Source organism: Elephantulus edwardii, unplaced genomic scaffold, assembly GCF_000299155.1.
Source record: "Elephantulus edwardii isolate Elephantulus edwardi_28Jun2011 unplaced genomic scaffold, EleEdw1.0 scaffold00068, whole genome shotgun sequence".
In the NCBI taxonomy this organism is placed as follows: Eukaryota; Metazoa; Chordata; class Mammalia; order Macroscelidea; family Macroscelididae; genus Elephantulus; species Elephantulus edwardii.
In genome coordinates, this window is record NW_006399818.1 from 12,231,769 (window position 1) to 12,238,836 (window position 7,068).

A 7,068-nucleotide genomic window follows, 5' to 3' on the forward strand; every position below is an offset into this window, starting at 1 on the left:
TCTGTAGCATCTGGTCCCCACTGGACCCTCATCATTTCCTTCACCTGCTCCCCCCACCGACCAAACTGTGCAGCTCTACAACTGCATTCTGGCCCATCCTCACCCTTCTGCCCCCAACCCTCACCTCCTTGTACCCCCAATATGTTTTTCCCAATACAAAAAATATTTTTTAAAAAAGAAATTTTAAAAAAGTGATCAAATTATTTACAACTAATATTGGCAAGTACCTATCATATGTGCTTTTTAAATTTAATCTCATTTTAATGATCTCCTTTTGTCAATAAATACTTCAAGTCTTGTTTTATGCACAAGTGGTGTCACCTGTATATCACAGGGGTTTTGAGTCTTCTTCAAATTCTGATAGACAACACATTCTTCTTTATATAACCCAGGTTCTCCACTCAGCCTATATATTGAATAGATATTTGAATGAATATGATGCACAACTTTCCTAATTTAAAACCATGTATCTTCTTGCTCTGCTTCAATGGCTGTTTCTTGGTCTATATCCTGGTTTTTCACAAGCGCAATTGTTATGGAGCTCTCATTTCTTGAAATGTCATATATAATTCAATATGATCTACCCAGTTAAATGCTTTTGCCTAGGCAATAAATCACAGATAAATATCTTTAGTGTTCTCTACTGTCAACCAAAAATCTGACTCAGCAATTATTTTCCTTGTTCTATAGACTCTTCTGAATCCAGTTTTTGGCAGTTCTCTGTTGATGTATTGCTCCAGCCATTTTTTAGACAATCTTCAGCAAGATTTTACTTACATGTAATATGAATGAAACATTTTTATGCAAAGGCGTTTGACTGTGTGGATCTTAACAAACTGACTGTGGCTGACTCTGAGAGAATGGGAATACCAGAACATTTAGTCATGCTAATGCAAAACCTATACTTGGACCAAGAGGCAGTCGTCAGAACAGAGCAGGGTAACACTGCATAGTTCAAAATTGGGAAGGGTGTATGCCAGGGATGTGTTCTGTCTCCATACCTTTTCAACATGTATGCAGAGCAGATCATCTGGGAGGCAGGGCTCTATGAGGAGAATTGTGGCATCAGGATTGGTGGAAGATCTATTAACAATCTTCGTTATGCAGATGACACAACCCTGCTTGCTGAAACCAAGGAAGACCTCATGCACTTGCTGCAGAGGGTCAAGGACTGCAGCCTTCAGTATGGACTGAGGCTCAATGTCAAGAAGACAAAGATTCTCACCACTGGACCAATTGGTAGCATCAGGATGGATGGCAAAGAGATTGAGATTGTTCACAGCTTCAGTTTGCTTGGCTCCACGGTCAACACTCTTGGCACCAGCAGTCAGGAAATCAAAAAACGTATTGCAATGGGAAAGTCTGCTGTTAGGGACCTCTCTAAAGTACTCAAGAGCAACGCTGTGTCTCTGGAGACTAACGTGTGCCTGATACAGGCCATGGTCTTTGCAATCACTTGTTATGCATCAGAGAGATGGACAGAGACTAGGGAGGACAGAAGGAGAGTTGATGCCTTTGAGCTGTGGTACTGGAGAAGAGTATTGAATGTGCCATGAACTGCCAAGGAAACAAACAGATTCATCCTGGAGAGGGTTAAACCAAGCTACTCCTTGGAGAAAGGATTCTGAGGCTCCCTCTAACATACTTTGGACATGTTATAAGGAGATACAGTTCCTTGGAGAGGGACATCATGCTTTGGAGGGTGGAGGGACGGCACAGGAGGGGAAGGCCCTCTATGAGGCGAATTGATTCAGTGACTGGGGTAATCGGGATGGGTGTGTCAGAGGCAGTGCGATTGGCACAGGATAGAGCAGGGTTTAGAGCTGTTGTACATAGGGTTGCTATGAGTCGCAAATGACTCGATGGCACATAACAAAAACACAACAACATTCATTTATTTTGATCATCTTTATTTGGAATGGAAACAAATATGTCTCTCTTCTAGTAGGTTGGCCAGATAGCTGTATGTTAAATTTATTGGCATAGATGAATAACCATGGTTATTTCAAGTATCTCATTTTGTGTTGGGTTAAAGCAAACAAACAAACAATCCTCAAATGACTCCTCAAATGACTCATAGATGAGCCCCTAGCTGGTTTTGGAGAGGCTTTCAAGCACACCAGAGGACATTCTTCATCTAACCTGAGGAGTTGCTGATGGATTTGAACCACCAGAGGCATTGCCTTTGGGTTAATAGCACACAATTTCCTGTGGGCTGTGGCAGCAGAAGTTAAAGCACTTTTAAAATATAACATGACTAGTAAATTACATGCATCTTCCCACTGTGAATGATCCCACTGGAATTTAAAATACTATTGTTATAGCTTCCAGCATCCCAGTAACATGCAACCACCATAGTCAGAGTTGTATAATTTTCTCTATAGGTATTCAATCTGCATGTTGAGCAAATAATTTGAGACTCTGGACTCTACAAAGAAGAATGTGGTCCTATAAGAGGAGGAAGACTCAACAATAACCCATATTATGCAGTTGAAACAAACTTGTTTGCAGAAAATAAAGCAGACTTGAGCATTTATTGATAAAGGTCAAAGACTGTAGTCATCAGCATGGATGACCAGGAAAACTGGACCAGCAGGCAACATGATGAAAGAGGAAGAAAAGACTGAAATTTCAACAATTTAATTCTACTTAGATTCATAATCAACATTCATAGTAGCAACAGCCAAGAAGTCAGAAGATATGTTGTAGGGAAGTCTGCTGTCAAGGGCCTCTCCACTGTGCCAAAAAGCAAGAATGCCAGTTTAAAGAGTAAGCCAGACCTAATCCAAGCCAGAGTGTTTTCAATTGCTTCTTATGCATCTGAAAGTTAAACAATGAATAAGGATGACAGAAGAATTGATGTACTTGAATTACTGTGTTAGAGAAGAGTATTAACTATTACACGGACTGCCAAAAAAGCAAACAAGTCTGTCTTGGAATAAGTGCAACCAAGGTGTTCCTTAGAGACAAGAATGGTGTGACTTTGTCTCACATACTTTAGGCACCTTGATGAGAGGAGTCAGTCCTTGGAAAAAGTCATAATGTGGGGAAGAGTAGATAGCCAGCAAAAGAGGGTAAGTTCCTCAGGAACACAGATTGAAACAATGACTGCAACAATGTACTTGAGCATGGTAGAGATGGTGAGCTTGGCACTGCAGAGCAATCTGCAGAGTTGTTGTTCATAGTGTAGCTATGAGTTACCATCAACTTGATGATACATAACAACAGCAAATACATAAAACCACATGATCTAGTAGATACATAATGTTTTTCATTTTTTCTTAGAAATTCCCACAGTTTCTATGGTATAATATTATATTAGTATTAGTACTCAGTATATGGAGAGTTAATTTGAAGAATGAGTTTGCAATAACTATAATAGCTACGTCCAAAATAGCCATGCCTGAAAACTGCAGAGATCAGCACCTATAATGGGGCATGGTTAAAGCCGTGTTTGGAGCATTTGGGGGGAAGCAAAAGACCAAAGATTTTGCTGACTGTTCCTCATTCCTACCACTTCCAGTCTGAGCTATTGCTTCATAATGCTTGGAGAAGAAAACAAGTCTCCACAGATTTTTCATTATGTTATGTTGCCTCTAATAAAGCATAAGTAGCACAGTAGTAGGACAGAAATAGAATATGATTATCCAGAACCAAAAGGTACAGGAGTCCAATTCAGAAGTTCAGCCACTGTCTGTTTCAGACAGGGAGTCACTTATACTTGTATTCTTTCAATTATGGTAAGAATGAAGGATTTATTTTCTCGAGTGGTGTTGCAAAACTTTACATGTGGCCGGTTAAGGAAAGGAAGCATCTACCTGCTATATTCCACTCTAACAAGACTTTTTTTTTTCTTTTCTGATGAGACCTAGAGGCTTAAACATTTCACAGAGATTGTGAGTGTGCTGATTGTCTAAATCTTGGAGTCTAGAATACACTCAGTCATTGGTGTCTATAATTCCTATGATTAAATAAGCATCTAGGGACTGGCCCGGAATAGGTAACATAGAAAATCTTTTCAACCTGTCCTAGAATCAGTGCAGCTTGTAGATATTCAGAAAATTATCTATGTATTTTTTTTTTCTGTTAGGGGCTGTTGAGTTAAGGTGACTAATAGAAAGCCTATGAACCACAGATTTAAATCCTGTCCTCACCTGTGCCATCCTTCCAATCTCTGCTGCACTCAAGCCCATTGTCATAGTGACTGTGTCAATCCACCTGGTTGAGGATCTTCCTTTCTTTCAGCAACCCTCCACCTTCCCAATCATTATGTCCATTTCCAAGGAATAGCCTCTCCTAGCAACATGCCCAAAGTATGTGTGGCAAAGTTTAATCATCTTTGCTTCCAAGGAGCATTCTAGCTGTACCTTCCCCAAGGCGTGTTTATTCTTTTGGCTGCACATGGGATATTCAGTACTCTTCTCAAATATCACAGTTTAAAGGCATCAATTCTTCTGTCATCCTTATTTACTATCCAGCTCTCAGCAGTATAGTAAATTATTAAAAAGATCATGGCTTGAATAAGTCACAACTTAATCCTCAAACTAACATCATTGCTCCTGAATAATTTGGGGAGCTCCCTGCCTGCAGACTTTGGCAGTGCACTATGTTTCCTGATCTCCTGACTGCTTTGTTCCAAGTTTATTGGTTATGGATCCAAGTAAGATGAAGTCGTTGATAGTTTCAATCTCTTCTTCATCTATCATGATGTTGATTATATGGACTGTGATGAGAAGTTTGTTTTCTTGACATTGGGATGTAGTCCATATTGAAGGCTATAGTCTTCGATCTTCTATATTTGTCAATGCCCAAACAGGACTCATGATAATCCATAATCAAGGACAACTTCGGAGCATTTGTCTGTAATCAGAAGGAGAATAATTACCAGATAGTGAGATGCTACCTAGCACTTTGATCTTTTTTTCTTCCAGCTAGTCTTTGTGAACAAACCCCAGACCCAGTTCCCTCTAATCTACTGCTCTATGGCTTTACTGCCATGATTCTTCACAAGGAAAAGGGTGACTTCAGATTTGGATCCTGCTGAGGCTAGAGCTCTGACAATCCAGCTGGCGAGCTCCTTCCCAGATTGTGCTCCCATCAAGATAGCAATCTCACATCCTGAATTCGTAAGCTTCTCTGCAAAGTGCCAAGGCTGTTCAACTCTCTCCACTGCTTTGGAGAGCAAAAGCTATACAGAGGCAATTGTAGCATTTGCAAAGTTTAAAGAGAATCTAGGGCTGCTAAGTGAGGACATATGTTTTTCCCAAGAGACCACCTAGACTAAGTCTTCCAACATCTGAACTTTTCTTACCCACCCACAATTATGAATCTTGCAGATGAAGCAAATATTTTCACATCACAGCTAACTCATCAGGTGCTACCACATGGCCAGACTCAGTGGGCAAGAAACTCTTCTGATCCAAACCCCATTAACTCTTAGGACTCAAATGTGAAACAAACAGAGCATAAACACCAAAGCTCTTGGGGACTGAAGGGGATCTTCAGTGGGAGGGAAGAATCAAGAACAGACGCTAATGGTAGTCAGAAACAACTACGCAGTAGTAGTCATGAGCAATAGCATTAGTGATGATAAATTAACTTATTTCCAGCTTATAAAGAAATTGTTCCATAAGGATATTTACTAAACCTATCAGAAATTTTGTAGAAACTCCCATGTCCCAAGTATGCCAAACCCAATCCTGTGTCATTATGCAAAAGGTGGGTTTTCCTCAGTGTGGGGAATGCTATAATTGAAATGTATGACTAAAAGATGTAGCTCATAAATTGGAGCAGCCCTAACCACCCACACTGAAGGTCACCCCAAACTAAAGAAACTTTCATTCTCTTGGAAGTACTAAAGTCTGCTGCCTGGAAAATAAGTTTACATTGCACTGTGTCAAATAATTTGGTTAACTCCAGAAAATAGGCAGGAAATGTCAGGACTGGGTTCACATGGATGCCCTGAGCTACACCACCACTTTGAATGGGGCTATTATTTACTTTCTTAAATGAATGTCATGTGGCAAAATCATGCCTTATACAAACCAGCTGAAGTGTGTGATGTAACCATGTTAACACGTTTTTATAGTCCTGGAAGAATGCAATGGGATTAGGTCGATCAGTAATCATGTAAAGAAGCTGAATATACATTCCAGATGTTCATTATGTCCCAATCATTGGCTGGGAGCAAAGTGGAGGCTTTCTCCTTGCCCAGGAAGTCTGATTTTAATAATTGAGACAAGGACATACTTGAAATATGATATGCTTGGAATTGTGGTGCTAAATTCCATAGTTCCAGTTAAGCTCATGTGTGTGAGCAAAACAAAACAAACAAACACATAAAAGTGACGGGAAGCTAGAAAAGGATAGAGATAGAATGGAAGAGGAGGAAAAGAGAGAAATAAGAAAGAGACTCCTGTGATGGAGGTCTTTGTTCTTCTACTACTGTCTTAAAAGGGCACACTTATTTCTGTTTCAATTTTGGCTTTCATTACACAGTAAATGCAGATGTAGATCAGATTGACTCTGTCATTAAGTAATTGACCTTTGTAAACTCAGATCATTCAGTGGCCCACACTATTAGAAAAAATACTTTTATTTCTTGTATTCCTTCAATTTCAAAACCTTTTCCCTTCTCTTTAAAAAAATGAAATAAATGCATTAATAAAGTAAGCAACTTCTAGTGAGTCCCATTAAAAATATTTTAGATTTTATGTTGAATATCAGTTGACCATAGATTGAGAGTCTATTTCTGAGTTTTCAATTATGTTCCATTGGTCTATGTGCTTGCCATTGTACCAGTACCATGCTGGGGTTTTTTTTTGTTTGTTTTACTTTTTTTTTGGTAAATTTTATTAGTTTTAATGAACATTTACAGAGATTTTGGGTTCTCATTCATTCATTGTTGCACTGTTTCTCTACCTTCCTCCCCAGTTCGTTCTTCTTCCCCCCACAAATGTCTGTTTTAATTGTCCAATTGCCACAGTGCTTGCCAAAGCCAGTTCTGATTAATCTCCTTTGTCAGTGTGTCCTTTGCCATTCCCTACCACTCCTCCCTGAGAGAGACTT